The sequence below is a fragment of the Lactuca virosa genome, chromosome 2, assembly GCF_052849685.1.
Source record: "Lactuca virosa cultivar CGN04683 chromosome 2, Lactuca_virosa_CGN04683_v6, whole genome shotgun sequence".
NCBI classification, from domain to species: domain Eukaryota; kingdom Viridiplantae; phylum Streptophyta; class Magnoliopsida; order Asterales; family Asteraceae; genus Lactuca; species Lactuca virosa.
Genome location: NC_136427.1, coordinates 141,242,837 through 141,260,059, shown reverse-complemented (window position 1 = coordinate 141,260,059; position 17,223 = coordinate 141,242,837). Strand labels below are relative to the sequence as shown.

The 17,223-nt window shown below is 38.7% G+C and overlaps 1 pseudogene; it reads right to left on the bottom strand.

The window, feature by feature from the left end:
• Positions 1 to 8,585: 8,585 nt before the first annotated feature.
• Positions 8,586 to 11,463, bottom strand: LOC145157819 (large ribosomal subunit protein eL42-like; annotated as a pseudogene).
• Positions 11,464 to 17,223: the final 5,760 nt, after the last annotated feature.

Here is a 17,223-nt window from a genome sequence, read left to right as displayed (position 1 = left end):
TCCTCTGCATCTTTAAAATCAACATCTCTCTCCCTGACCCTCGCAATCATATCATCCAGTGTCTTTCAACTGGATCGGCTCACAAACTGCCGGATATCACTCTTCTACATCTCATGGTATCTTGCCTTCTTCATCTCCTGATCCGCCACATACTGCAGAACCAACAACACCCTCTCGCGGAACATAGTGGTGATCTCAACCACTGTCTCATTAGTCTGGCGGAGATCCTGAAACTCTTGCGCCAACTGCTGGACCTCAATCATAGGTGAAAATCCGGCCCGAAATGTTGTCACAAAATCCTCCCAATTCATGGACTTAATCGCCTCGCCTCCCAAGTCATGTCCTTCCTCCTCCCACCAGTCTCGTGCCCTGTCTTTCAGAAGACATGAAGGAAGTCTGACCTTTGCCCCATCGGGACAACTGCTAGTGCGGAAGGCACTAGCGACATCTGCTAACCAACATCTAATCGTGATCGGATCCTTCTTCCCGAAGAACTCTGGGGCTCCACATGCCCGAAACTTATAGCAAGTCAAAGTGCGAGCTCCTATCATCGCTACAATCTCAGAATGGAATGAGCCCAAACGCTCCTCTAAAACCTCCATGATACCTTCCTTAATCGTACCAAAGATCACAGGAGTCTGCTCGAGTATGTTGCGGGTAATCTCAGACGAAATGTACTCCCGCATCTGATCATCCAACTACCCGGCTCTAGAACCCGAGCAGGAACCCTCACCAGCACCAGAACCACTAATCGGTCTTCCTCGAAGGGTCACCATACTGAAAAATAGACCATTCAAACCATCATAACACACATAAATATATCGTGGAGTCTCACACTCTACAAGATTCCTGGCATCGTCGCAGCTCTCCTTGACTCGAGTACGGATCCTCTGCTTCCAGTAGTACGGTCCCATACTACCTTCCACATCTATCCGTACTTTCCTCAAGGATTGATGTGAATCCTCCAAGTCACTCTATATCTATACATACAATCCTCAACAACACAAGGCTCCCAGCACTAAATCTCTTCCTAGGTTTTCCTAGGGCAACCACCACACTACTCCCCGCCATCAGCTGCATAAGGAACTCCCCCTAACATCCTTTAACTAGCTCATGAATACAATTACATATCGCCGACACCAGATAATTCTTCAAATGAAAGGTCTCACACTACAACGGTTAGACTCAAACAAGAGCTGTACAATAGAGTTAAAACCTAACCTTCTAAAATTATTTAGTCTCAACAATATGTAACTTAGTATACTCGCTTACTATTTAGTTGAGGTCAATGGAAACTCCTAAAAGCATAAAGCAAACAACATTTTAGCATCGAGTAATCGGAACAAGCATACCCTAAACAGGCCATCCTATCACTGACTGAGCAGTACTAACATCCAAGTCTACATGCTCATACAATAGGCATATAAAGGCATCTCTCCTAGCATTCTATCATGCAAATCCTGATCAGGTCCTTAGCCCTAACTAGCATGGGATTCACAAATTCACAAAGTCACAAATCAAAGCATATCATAAAACATGTATGGGCATTTTGGGAAAACTTACTTGAGCTCGGTCAATTGCATGCACCACACAACTTTTCATTTATTAGAAAACCCTTTTATGAAACATTTCTTTTTGAAAAATCTACGAAACCCTTAGTTTGAGTTCATACACAACCGAGAGTATGCCCGAATCCCTCTAGCTAAGGCTCTGATACCAACTTGAAACATCCCAAAAATTAAGACCAAAAAACTTCGATTTTTATATTAATAAAACCATTATTCATAAAAATACCATAAAACGATAGTGAAGTCAGAGTATATCAAATAACATCCAAAAACATTATAGTCATGTAAAATGCGGAACAATGTGGTATGTGCACTGTAATCATCCTGAGCTCTTCCGCTTCGAACCAGAAGTACCTGAAACATAAACTAAAAACCGTATGCACAAAACCTACTGAGTTCCCTAAAATACCACGTACCATACATATCAAACATACAGTGCCCCCCCCACCCCCCACATCGAGTGCTGCTCGGAACAGATCTGTCAGTCATCAGTCCCCGCTTGGCATTGGGCCCTGACTGATATACATAAAAACACATAAACACATGCAAAAAGCATAAAAATAAGTAGCATACATTATAATCATCGGGCCTCACCCATCATTGCCGGGTAAACATATCTGAAAACATACATGAAAAGTCACACAGATAACTAGCATCCTAATCATAATAAACCATTGGCTAGCATTTTTTCCTTCGACCCGCTAAATACAGTGAGGAAACTCACCTCAAGCTGCTGAGTCTCTCAGATAAAATCTCGGTCCGCTAATCTAGAAAATCCTCGCGCTAACACCATTAAATAATATCTATTTAATAATTGGATCTCGACCCATTATCAAGAATCTGAATTACTTGTCCAACATCGAGGGTAAAAGACCATTTTACCATTTTTCTTACTTTACCCAAAACCAAGGTCTAACCCATTTTCTCAAAAGGCGCAAATTCCAAAATGACATCCCATGGCCCAATATGGCCCAACCTCCCAATTGGGCCTAGAAACCATCATGGACCTAATTCCAAGAAAGCTCATAGCCTAACAATGGCCCAAAGTCATAAGTCCAATGGCCCAATAAGGCCCAAACCCTAAAAGTCCAAAATATAGCCCAAAACCATGAAAGTCAACCCAAAAGTCAAACAGCTGAGTACGCTAGGCGTACTCAGACTTACACTTAGTGTATTGCTTCCGGCGCCAGTACGCGCAACGTACGAGCTGGGTACGCCCCGCGTACTCTGCAGACAACCAATCCAACCCAATAAGCACTTAATCGGTTAAGCCACCATGCCAAACTCTCATATCTGATTCTAGAAGGTTGCTTAACACGTAAAGTTGGCAACTTTACTCCCATTCATGTCTTAATAAGACCCAAAACTCAATGAGAACCATAACAAGGAACCTAACACATGCATGGACAAAGATAACTCATAAAGGTTGCATTTTTATGGACAAGGGACCTCAAATCTGCAAACATATAACCTCCATGGCTTCAGGAGTAGACCATAATCTCAAATGTGGCTTAAAAGACCCAAAAATGCACAAATAACACCCAAAGTTGGATCTAGCAAGTAGAGTCATAAAGATGAGAACTTTTTACCTCAAATGGCTTGCTAAGATGAATATGACTTTGGATCTACAAGCTCAAGCCACTCCCAAGCAACCTCCAAGTGTTCTTATTCTTCTACTTCACTAAAAACACCACCAAAACCCACTTTCAAGCTCAAAACTCACAAATGACAACTAGGGTTTCGATTTTAGGGTATAGAGAGACGGAGGCTGATGAATAGAAGGTCCAAAGGTGTTATAAGTTTCTTAAATAGGACACAAACCCTAAAAATTAGGGTTTTCCCCTGCATTACGTATGTCATGCGTACTTCCAAGTACGCCGCGCGTACGTGGGTGGACCTGTGATCCATCGATGAGCTAGTACGCTAAGCGTACTCATAAAGTACGCCCTGCGTACAAGCGAGGGACTAAAAAGATAGAAATTTTATAAAATGATTAAAGAGAAACATACCCAAAATCTCGAATGTTACACCTTTTAAGTATGGAATTACTTACATATAATATACTTTTTGGCTTTAAAGGTATCTCTAAAAGGTTCTCTACAAAACATTTAATAGATATGGTTTCACTTAAAAAGAGAATACTTTTTGGTCATTTTAAAAGTTTCATTCCTACATTATCAGAAAACCTGTAACTCTCACCAACCTTGTGTTAACCCTCAAAACTACATGTATTCTCAGGAAATCACTAAACTAGCATTTCAGACGACGGAATGGTCATAGATTTCGGGCAACCTAGTTTGTCTAGTTGTTGTTATATTTGCCTACCTGTATAAAGCAATTCATGTACTCTATTATTATCTGTAAAAACCTTGTATTCAAACTTCAAGATGGAATACAACTACTGTTTGTTTGTCGGTGTATTTGTGCTATATATCCAATTGCATGTGATCCATGAACTAAGTCGCACAGCCCGGCATGTTCCGCCGCCTCGTCCGGGCGTGTGACATCACACTAAAATGAATTACAAAAAAAACTGATATTTGTAATATTTATAATATATAAATTTATTTCTGAGCATCATAAATAGACAATTAAATAATAATTATGCATTATTTATTGGTCAAAGGTGAAATAAAAAAATAGATAAATTATTTATAAATAACTTCGATAAAATAGTTTGCTTCATTAAAAGTGTAAATAAGCTAATTATGAGTTAAATTAATAATAGATTGGGCTTAAATACTTGCATCGTAAGTTAAGTGGGTTTTAAGCCCATCGAATAAGTATTTAACGAGGTTTTTATGTTATAATCAACATGAATGTTTATACTGATAAAATCATAAAAATCACTCCTTCCTTTTACATAATCTTAGATTTGTCCTTATGTATCCTCTTTCCTTGTTGTTCAATCTCAAAAAGCAAGGATGAGATATTAGTTTGATCTTGTTGGTGGCCTAACAGCTTTTATTTATGTTATGTGTGGACTAACTATAAATTTACAATTTATGGTAATTACTCTCTGAAACCAAAAAAAAAATTGAAACGACAAATTATCCTAATCTTTTCTGAAACACCACCTATGTCTCCTAGTGACACTTGAACCTATGACCACTCATATGAGAGAGTCACTCCTTACCGCTAGGTCAAAGGCCCTTTGGTCTCCAAAACCAAATGACACCATAATTTTGAGGTAGTAAATTGTAATAAAGTATCATTGAAATTTGTTGATCTTTTGTGTTCTAATTGAATCCATGATTTTAGAAATTTAAGATTTTTGTATTGTAGATTATTCTTTAGTTGTAATATCATTAAACTATTTTGAAGAACCAAACCCCAACACTAAGATCTAAGAGTGGCTCCACTACCAATGTTAGAATTATAGGATTCAAAAACAATTAATAAATGAATATATGTAGATGGGAGTTACATATTAAAAATTAATTCTAATAGGGGAATGACACTTTATCCCTACAGTATTTTCGGAAATGGTCTAATCAATCCCTAAACATTTTTGGTGTTGTATAGGGCATAAAGTAACGCGGACCTGCTCATTCCATCCCTCTAACCTACAATAACATGTCCACTATGTCACAATCGTCGAAGAAGATGTAGATGTCCAGTCATCATGACGTAGCCAAAACGTGGTTGTCCATTTGGACATGTGGAACAATTTATGAGTTTTTCTCTCTTATAAACCCACCTCCTGACCTCCAATTACACCACAAAACACACACACACATCCTCTACAAAGTCATCTGCCTTTTCAGATTCGTTGATACCAGTGTTCCACATCTACAACTTAGCTCATTCGGTTTGTTCAATTATATACAATCACAATTCACAATAAAAAAATAAAAAATTTCTTCTCTTATGATTTGTCTTTTTGGCAGTCATGGTTACTTCTTTAACACCCATCTCTACTGAATTTGTTTTTATTTATTTCTTTTTTCAATAATTTAAGATCTGGGTTTTGGAATTTGAGCCCTAGAGGATTGAAGATGATGATGAAAAAAATGTGACCTCCATTTCAACCAATTCAAACGATTCACACTACAAAATTATACAGAGGTGTGAGGAAAAGACATTGGGGGGAAATAGGTGGCATAAATTCATCTTCCACGGAATCATAGTCGTCTCTGTCTTGAAACATTCAACACAACGGAGGACGCGGAGATGGCGTACGACCGTGACACTTTTAAATTTCATGGTGAAAACGCCATGTTGAATTTCCCATAGTGATTCCTCAAGAAAACGAAGAATAAATTTGTTTTAAATGGTGGTCAGAACTCCGACCATGAATCATCTTATTCGTCTCCTCCCACTCTGTTGGTGAAAGATGATCTAGATAATTCAAAACCACCACCACCAATTTGATGGGTTTATACAAAAGAACAATCCTATGTGCTCATGCAAAACCCTAAAGCTTGGATCTAGGTTTCTCTATTATATGTGCAATTCATCCAAGACTTGAATACCCTAATCTAGCATACATTGAAATCGAGATCTATAACAAAACAAGTTTAGATGATACCTTTCAATAGTTGCAAGAATCTTCAATCTTCAATAAGCTTAGTGTCACAAGTGTAACACCTCTAATGGCTCACAAACACCACAAGCAAGAGGATGATCTAGAATAGAGAAGGAGAGAGGTTGAATTTCGTCTATAGTAACCTTAGGGTTTCTTGGTGTAGCCGAAACTGAAGCCCCAGAGCCCTTTAAATAGCTGAGCTGCTAGGGTTTCAATCAAAACCCTAATTGGATGACTTAGGCCCTAAGCAGCTTGAGAACCTTCTGGAATAAGGCCTCCTTGGACGAAATTAGAGTGGGCTTCCACTCCTAATTTCGTTCCCCTTATGTCCATGAGGGTTCACAGCCCAAAACCAACTACCACACAATTGACAATTTAAGCCCCTGTATTCAATTAATCTCTTTTAGTCACAAAATTAATTCTCAATGAATTACTGACTAATATTAATTAAACTATATGATTTATCCTTTAATATATTATTCATATAATATATTAATAAACCATAATAACCTCTCTCTCTCTCTCTTTATAAATCATTCCGTCAAGTTGCTTTGGTGAAGGCAACCCAAAAGGACCATGCACAACCGGGTCAAGTACATACCAAATATAGTTATGGGCTTAGAAACTAATCCAACACAATTTGGGGTATTTCTCCTTGCATTTTTAGATGAACCTGATTTGGGGGGTTTTTACATAACCTAAAAAAGAAGTAATGAGAATGGATCAAATTGGATTTAGCTTAGATGATTAAAGAAGTAAAATTCCCAAGATGGCTGGTCAACGTAGTAGTCGTTGAAAAGATGAACGGAAACTAGAGCGTTTGTGTAGATTTCAAGGATCTTATCAAATCTTGTCCTATAGATCGGTTTCCCCTTCTACGTATAGGTTCTTTGGTAGATGCAGTTGCAGTTCATGAAATCCATACCATCATGGATGTTGGAACACTCGTTTCAGGTATAAGTTAATATCTAATTTTAAACTTTCATTTTTGGGTGCCCACGATGTGGTGGAGCATCACCATGATGTGGCAGTACTTTTTATAATCACGAGATTTTAATAACTCGCCACAGCTGGCATCTTTTTTGGAGAAAACCCTAATCCTTGGGCTTTAGGCCTTATTTAAAGGACATTATGGCTAGGTTTTTGGGATCATTCAACCTCCGTCACCCTCCCAAGCTCAGAAACCATAACCCTAGCCTCCTTTGCATATTGTGAGCTCATTTTTGGTACTTTTGTGATCTTTAAAGGAGAAGGAAGCCTGTTAGTGTGGTGATTCACCTTGCAAGCCTCATCCTCATCTTCCAGCATAACTTATGGACCTTGTGAGTGTCCAAGACTTAATATTTACATTGTTATCACTACTAGAAAATAGCCTTTTACGACGCGCAATGTGTGTCGTAAAACGATCAAATGACGCGCAAATGCGCATCAAGGAAGGCCCTGTCATAACGAGAGACGACACGCTTTTGCGCGTCGTCTATAGACGACGCGCATTTACGACGCGCAGTTACGACATGCGATTTACGACGCACATTTACGACACGCAATTCGTATCAAGGAAGGCCGTGTCATAAAGGAAAACAACATGCATTTGCGTGTCGTAACCTTACGACGCGCATTTACGACTCGCGTTGCGTATCATTAAAGCCCCTGTCAAGAAAGGTCATGTCATAAATGAAGATGACACACATTTTTGCGTATCGTAATTTTATATGTTTAAAACAAATATTATTTATACATTTACTAATTTTCAAATTAAATTTGCATTTAATGTCTCATAATAAATAAAATATCATATACAAGAAATACAATCCATTGCATAAAATTTAATGTCATACAAATAATCGTTCGATGGAAAGATAAAACAAATCAATAGAAGTTGTAACAGAAATTTACAAACTAATTAGATAAAAGAAATATGAAAATCTTGAAATCCCTGAGATTAATAGTTCTAACAAAATCTTCACGTGAGAAACATACAATTGGACCAGTAAGCAAGGATGTTCCCGAATCCACAATGGCAGCACAAGAACACGTACACGATATCTTCTGCAAGAAGGTGCCGATCCAAAACTACTGTTAAAGGTTGCCATGATAGCTGTTAAGATTTAAGCATAACAAGAAACCAATCAGTGACTATAATAAGCTAGAAAACAACAACTAATAAACAAAATAAGCAACTAATTAGGTCAAACTATGACTATGTATTCCAAGTTTCCAAAGACTATGTTCTTCCAGGTTTCGAACATTGCAATCATGTTTACAGTAAACTTTAAAGTATTTACAAGTTTAAACTCAAAACAAACATATGCACAACAATGATATAAATTAATAATTTTATGTCATTTAGGATTTACATTTGGAGAGAATGATAAAATGTTGATTTATTGGTGTTCATACAACACTCTCCAGACAACACTTAATTGAAGAAAAGAACAAGGCTAAACTTACAAGAAAAAGAAGGAAAAAAATAGTTTTGAGTGTAAATTTCAAGATAAAGTCACCTGCACCCTAGTATAAATTTCAACAAACAGCTTTTTAAATAAAACATCATACTACTTGACCACAAAGAGGGTATATAGCTATATATATATTCCCATAAAATGTACCTGTTGAGCATTAGATAATCCAATTGAAAGGAGTTCATCCATCATGCTTCCTATATAAGTTGACCTCTGTAGAAAAGTTTAGTATCATTCTGTAGCAGTATTGAAAGGAGTTCATCCATCATGCTTCACATATGAGTTGACCTTTGGAGAAAAGTTTAGTAACATTCAGTAAGAGTACTTAAAACAAACACCAGGCATTGCAACCTTCTTATCTCCACCAATTTCAAAATGCTTGCACCTCTGCCCAAAACAAAATAACCAAATTTATTAACTAAAACGTTATTAATTCATCCATTATCCATTAAGTCAAAAAAGATTGTATTTTTAATAAAAAGATTCTCAAGAAGAGTAATAACCTTAATTAGGTGCTGTGAGACATGCTTGCAACCTTAGCACAATCTTCTTTGTGGTTTTTGCCTGATTATATACATTATGTGAATGAGGTGAAAAAGAAAAGGTTAAAAAAGTAGTTTTAGTTTTTTTTTACCTTCTTGTCAAAGCCAGGCTTTGTTTGACCACCATAACCAGATTGCTTCCTGTCATAACGACATTTTCCTTGAGCAGCCAAGCTATCTTTCCCCTTCTTGTACTGTGTCACCTTATGCAATGTATGCTCTCTGCAATCTTTATTCTTGCAATATGTCTTCTTTGTCTTTGGAACGTTAACCTTTAAAATTAATAAATATAATTAAATCAGGTAAATTAGAAGGAAGTCAAAAGTAGTTGAATAAAGAAGCTAATGGAATCGTATTCAGATACAAGGATCGAATTAGAACACCTATTTGATTCTTAGAACAAAATAACTGCGTTTAACTGAAAAGAAAACGCAATCGAAGTATAGAAAATACATAAGGATGCTATCATTGAATTGACATGCGATTATACAAACATCCAACATCAGTAAGGATCTAGAGTTCAAAATGAATAGGTTGAAATTTGGTGTGTAAAATTATAACCAGGGGATTAATGTTAGAGATCCAAATGCACAAAATACAAGATTATGACGAAATTTCTAGTTTTCGGAACTACATACTCCACAAAATTGAAACGAAAAGAGAATTTAGGGAATGAATTAACAAGAAAAGAGATTGGAGTCGATACCGTGGCTGAAGAGCTCCTGAAAGAAGAACGGGAGAAAAATTGGAATGACAGCCGCACACAGCAGGTTCATCCGACTTCAGTGTATTAGCGACCGATTGTTATTATGATTTAAGTGAGATATGTGAAGCCATGGGAGATCTTTATGAAATCGCAAGTTGGGTTTTAGGTTAGAGAGAAAGAAAGGAAAGACGAAAACGCTAGGCTTCTTTCTTGATAATTGGAAGCGGAGGCGGGGTTTTAGTTTTTTGGGATTTCATTTCCCGCTTAAAATGCGTGTTTCATTAAAAAAATATAAAGCGACACACTTACACGACGCACATTTTATGATGGGCGTCCTCCGTATTTCTTTTTTTTCTTTTCTAACACTAATTTCAGGGCACGTACAAATGTGTATCCTCTATCCTTCAATTTTTAGAAGAGATGACATTATTTTTAGGGCGTACGCTTTTGCGTATCGTAAATCACTATGTGTCATTGTTTGCGCGTCATTAAAGGGCTGTTTTCTAGTAGTGTATGTTGTTAGATCTCAAGACGTGTCCCATATTCTTCATGTATTGGTGGGTTGGGGTGGTGAGATCTCATAAAGTTTACAACTTTATGAATCTCTAGGACTTTTGGGGTGTTTGATGCCTTGGATCTAAAGCAGGCATGGGTCTTGATTCCATACATGAAGTCTTTGTCGTAAAACCCTTATTTTTGACCTAATATAAGCTCAGGACATGCATTTGACATCCATATTTTTAAAGCACAAATTTTATATTAGTGTTGGTGCTAGAAACTCTTCTGGAACTGATGGAAAAAGAACTTTCAAGATTTAGTGCTTAATGATTAATTCCATCTAGACCATAGGAAGGACCTAATATGAGCTTTGGAGCTCTTAGAATCGAAGAAAGCGGCTTAACCCACTAAGTTGTTAAGAACCCAGTGCCTAAAGCGTGACCTGAGATCGCTACGGTATGGAATCTGGGAAATCCCTGTATGTGTTGTCGTTTATGGGCCACGACGTGGTCATGGATGACCACGACGTGGCGGTCGGCTAAAGTCAACATTAACCGTTGACTTTTGAATTGAGTTGACTTTGGCTCAAACTCCTAGTTTTACCTTGTGTGACTATATAGATGGTGTATAGCATCTGTATTTTTGGCAGTGAGAGCAGTAGCAGTTGATCAGCATCTTAGAGGTGAGTCTTTTCACTATACTCCTCGGTCGAAGGCACCAATGCTGGCCCACTAGACTATGTTATGTAGAAAGATTAGTTAATGGCCCCTGGAAATTGTATGAAAGACCTGGATATGGCTCCTGGCAAATTTTATGCAAGACCAGGTCCTGGACCCTGGCAGTTATATGTAGGATGAAACTTGTCTTTGTGATACTTGTATGGAAGACTAGGAGGTGGCTCTTGGCACTTATTTGTAAGACCTTGGTTTTGGCCCCCGACATGGAAATGAAAGTCCATGATGTGGTTCATGGGATGATAGTGATTATAAGGCCATGGTTGGCACATAGAATTCTCCCTTCTATGTATAGTATGTGGTATTTTGGGGAACTCACTAAGCTTTGTGTTTACAGTTTGTGGTTTAACATTTTTAAGGTATTTCCAGTTCCAAAGGGAAGGGCCCGACTTGACTGCACAACATCCCCAGAGTTTATTCCACATTGGCTATTTGTGAATTTTAGTCTGATTTTTAATTGTCATATTCACTTTGATTGGTTTTGGAACAACTTGTTGTATGGGTTTATGTTTCAAAAATGAAAATTTTACTATGAACTTTTGGGAGACTACAAGTTGGTATCTTAACCTTAGTTTGAGGGATTCGGGCACACTCTCGAGTGCGTTCAGACTCAAACTAAGGAAGTGGTAAAAATATTTTTAATAAAAACAATTTTTTAAAAGTTTTAGGGGCACCATGCATGCAATCAGCCGAGCTCAATTAAGTTTTCCCAAATTACCATACATGTGTTATGTTTATTGTTTTGGTGTGAGTATATGAGAATTGAATGCTACATTAGGGCTAAGGATCTGCTCAGGTTTTGCATAATAGAATGTTAGGAGAGATGACTTTATGTACCTAATTAGTTGAGCTTCAGATGAAAGATAGAATGCCATGATCAAGTAATGCACTGGTTGGGATTACGCGATGCTCGAATGTTGATTGCACTGTGCTTTTAGAGACCCCAATTCTATCATATAAGTATTAAGCGGATACATTAAGTTACATGTTGCAGGGATTAAATAATTTTAGAATATTAGGTTTAACTCTATTGCGCAGCTCTTGTCTAATTCCAACCATTGTAGGGGGAGACTTAGCAGTCGAAAAATTATCAAGTGCCTATGGCATGTGATCGTATTCATGAGGAAGTTAGAAGGTATTAGAGGATTCAGGGAGACCATTAAGGAAGGTATAGATAGGTGTGGAAGTTACTATTGGGCTCGTACTACTGAAAGCATAGGATCTGTACATGAGGCAAGGAAAGTCTTGATGATTCTGAGAAACTTATAGAGTGTGTGCTTCTTTGTACGTGTTCTCATTGTTTACATAGTGTATTTCAGTATGGTGATGACACCAGCGGGTGGTTCAGAATCTGATTATAGTTCGGGCTATGGTGTCGAACCAATTGATAAGGGATTACACGAGTTCATCGTGTCGGAGATTACGCGAGGTATCCTTGATGCGTCCCATATGATGTTCAGGACAATCAAGGAAGGGATCGTTGAGATGATGGAGGAGTGCTTCCAAACCTTTCGAGTTGAGTTGTCTGTTGGACAGTATGGAGCCTGCACCCTCACATTCAATGATTTTCGGGGATGCGGGGCACCAGAGTTCTTCAGGGTGAAAGGCCCCATTATCATCAGGAGATGGATAGCTGACATTGAGTGTGCCCATATGACGAGCTTCTATCCCGAGGGTTCGAAGGTGAGGTTCATTGCAGGGTGTTTTAGGGAGCGAGCTTGTGATTGGTGGGAGGAGGTTAGATATACTCTGGGAGCACAGGCTTTTGAGGCCATGACCTGGCCTGATTTTGTGACCAAATTTAGAGCAAAGTTTCCACCGGCTATCGAGCTGCAACAGATGGCGAGGGAGTTTTAGGACCTGTGCCAGATGACTAAGGTTGTGGCGGAGATCAGTGCCAAGTTTAAGGAAAGAGCTTTACAGGTCCAACAATATGTCAGAGACGAGGAAATGAAGAAGACTCGGTACCATGATATGCAGAGAGCAGATATCAAGGAGTTTGTTTGCTTTTTAGCTTGTCGGACATTGGAGGATATGATAGCGAGATCCCAAGAGCGGGTTATTGACTTAGAGCACCTCTCGAAGAGGAAGGAAAAGCAGGTGCAGATAGTCGAGGGTTCAGCAAAGAAGTCCAAGATTTCGATTCATGACCTAGGGGCCAGTAGGACCGGGGCCATTACGGCAAGTACGGGAAACAACACGATAGGGTATGTCGATCTAGAGTTATGGGTTGTTACAAGTATGGCGGGATTGGTCATGGCAGCAGGGGATTGCCCTTAGGGATCGAGTCTGATATGCTTCCACTTCAACCTAGTAGGCCACAAGATAGCCGATTGTCCGGGATTGATAGGTGCAACGGTGTGGTCACAAGCCCCAACTACACTGAGGATTACTGATGGTCGCGAGGGCAGAGTGGAGTTGTGGTAATGAGGAGCCGAGCGTTTCAGTTGAAGGGAGATTAGATTCGAGTTCCATCAGCTGACGTCGCAATTATGTATTACATTCACTTCCTTCCTGCTCTTATTATTATTTATTCTTATGATTGTGTGATTGTGTGTGCAAGACCCTATGTTCAGTTTATTTAAGTCTCCACCTAGGAATCAGAATTTCCTTATGATGGTCTAGTTATTATATTTCAAGAAATATCATATGCCATTTTTCATACCGAGAGTCGTGCTTAGAGGGTATTTAGGTGAGTAGGTTTAGGCCTCGATGTGGGAGACGTCGATCAATGAAAGATCAAAGCCTTAAGTGGTGGAAGATTGTGTGTTCTACTTAGAGAACCAACAGTCGATTTGATTTTCTTGGTTTCAGCAAAGAGTCTGAGGAAGCTGCCACGTGAGCATGTCGGATTTAAGTGTAGGAAGTGTAGGGATCACTTGTGATTGTGATGTAATGAAGGAGTGGTCAAATCGCGGGTGTAATGTTACTAGTTGTCAAATTCATACCTTCAGGGCGTGGTTGATTGCATGTACATGTGGGTTGATGGATTGGTTATCTATCCGTTTACGATAATTGGGTTATTCGTTCTTCTTCATCCATTGAAGTCTCTCGAGGTTTTTTAAAAAACTGTATCAGTGAAAGGTGCTAAGAAATATTAGGTTTTCATTGAGATAGTGGGGTGTATTCATCCAAATTTTATGATATATATATGCTAGGTCGTCTGGAAATGAAATGTTAATATTTACAAAGCTCAGGTTGGTGGAGGTCTTGAGTAGTGAAATTGTAGATGGCTTGGAAACTAGAATGGTTACGTGGTGGATAAGGTTTAGATGATTCCAACTGGGGGTGAATCGTTTGGGATTATATTTCAAATGAGGGTCAACTTGGAGTAGTATACCAAGAGCAAGCGGATAGTCAGTCTAATCATAAAATGAGTAAAAATTTATGCATGGAATAATGTTTGTTGGGCAGTTGTTATGACATCCCATTTTCACGGCCAGAAAAGACCGATTTCATTTATGCTTTTATAATAATATCAAAGTAATATTTCAAATAAAAGTGATGCGGAATTTGTTCTCAAAACAAAATATGATAAAAATTTATCAAAGCATTTCTTAAAGAAATGTATTTTTCATTTCATTACAAAACTCGGGATGTCAACATCGATACAGACCAAAAGCATAAATAATACGATATAGGCCTTACAACCTTTATTTACATCTACTGGCCTATAATCCAAAATCCCTCGTCATCATCCAACTATAGTCTTGTTCCACTACCTGTAATACAGAAAGCTGACTGGGTCAGGCTTGCGAGCCTGGTGAGCACATAGGGTTTTCAACCCACAATAAATAAATTTATTAATTTCATCAACCAACAATAAATTATTAATTTCATCAACCAACAATAACTCTGATTACCCATTCCCGATATCCTTACTTTACGTCCCTAAAAAGCTATCATAAGGGACCTAGCCTAAGGATCATCATCGGGATGGACAATACTGCTAAGGGGATTCCTCAGCCATATATGTCCGTAAGGCAACCATGAGGCGGATGGAGTACACCGGTGAACACATCGTTCACAAACACGTACAGGTTGTGAGCCTGCTAGCGTTCCGCTGGACTGTCTAGAAAGGTCTGTGGTCATCATCTATACTCTGCTAGATGACTGGAACATCAAAAACTTCGAGGCCTTTCATCATTTTTATTTCATCACACATCAACTATTTCATCTACCCATGTTTTACCCAACATATATGTAGATAAAAATACATATACAGTTTAAATTGTTCTAAACATGTATAAAACATTCATTCAACATCCATCTCAAATAAACAAACAATATATATACACATAGTATGTATTTTATATAAAATACTTCATATCTATGTGTAAGATGAAAGTGACTATACACCCACCTGTATGTATTTTATACAATCTTTTTCGATGAAACCGGGAGGTTTGCTCAAAAACCGGGCTTTACACGGGCAGAGTTTCGACCCTAAAACTCTTTTTCTCAGAGACTTCAGGCTCTCCGAGGCTGTCTTCTGGTGCTAGGATGGTACCCTAGGTTTGGGGGGTTTTAGTGTAGCTTAAAAGAGAGTATAAGGTGAAAGGATGAATATTTTGGCAAAAGAAATCGCGCAGCCTCGCACCCCTTTTATAGGCGGCCGAAGCCTCGCTTTATGTTGGGCATAACTTCTTGGTACGCGGGGCGTACAACTTTGTTCAGCTCTTCGCTGGGCGTACCTTCGTACGATGCGCGGAGGAGCGGGGGTACTTCGTACGTGTCATCAACGTGTCAAGCATGCGAAGGGTGTGTCGTGGCCTCTTCTGGACCGAGAAAAATGTTAGACCGCTGGGCGTACGAACCTCGTACGCTGGGCGTAGTGGCTACGTGCCTTCTGTTCGGTTTCCGGACTTCGAACATGTCAAGACCACTAACACGCATCGAAGCTAGTCCGAGTACGTTGGGCGTACTCCTTCGAGAAACTATTTTTCAAACTTCAAGAATTCGTAACTTTCGCATACGAGCTCCATTTTTGACATTCTTTATATCCACGCGTAGGTAAGACCGTGCACTACAACTTTCGTTTAGACTCCGTCGGCTAATTTTGACACTATTTTAAAAATTATAATTTTAACAGGCCGGGACAGGAAAAGTCCGTTAAAAACTCATAACGTCTTGATCCGACGTCTGTTTTTGTCTGTTTTTTTTACCGTTGAACTACTATTGACGAGATATTCGATTCTCGTTTAGGTTGTGTCGGCTAAAATCGCTCGATTTATAATTTGAATTCCGGGTTGCACACTACTATGCCAAATCTTAGAAAATTCATAACTTCCTCATGCGAAGTCAGATTTGGACATTCTTTTTATGCACGCTCTCGGTTTAACGTATACTACGACTTTCATTTAGATCGCTAAGGCTAAAAAGCACTTTATCGTAAACTCACTTTTTACGTCACACAGCGTTGTGCCGGTTCTGTCGCGAAACTTCGACAGGTCATAATTTCTTTGTTATAACTCGGATTTCGGCGTTCTTTATATCTCCGGAATCCTTGTTACGACCACTACAACTTTCTTCATAGATATCGGGTTTATTTAACATTTTACTTTTGACGCTTATTTTTATCATTAATTTATTATATCATCATAATTAAATATAAGGCACATAAATTCACATAATTCATTCTTATTACTTCAAAACACGTTACAATAGTTGACCTAGACTATTACATCATATTTAATGCTTAGCCCAGAAACATGGGCGTTACAATTCTCTCCCCCTTAGGATGATTCCGTCCCCGGAATCATACATCAGCAAACAAATGTGGATAGCGACTCATCATCTCACTCTCCGTTTCCCAGGTGAGATTTGGCCCATTCGTATGTTTGCATCGCACAAGCACTACATTGACCATCTTGCGTCTCAACTTCTTAGTCTTACGGTCAACGATTGTCTCTGGTTCTTCAATTAGCCTCTTGCTTTCATCCATCCTTAACTCAGAAATTGGAATTATGTCGGGAACTTCTCCCGTGAACTTCCTCAAATAACACACGTGCCAAGTGTTATGAATACCATCTAGTTCTTCTGGTAGTTCTAGCTTGTAAGCTTGGTTCCCAATCCTCTGAAGAACTTTAAACGGTCCAATAAACCTTGGACTCAACTTACCTCTTTTACCAAATCTTATAAATCCCTTCCATGGCGAGACTTTAAGTAAAACCGAATCTCCCACT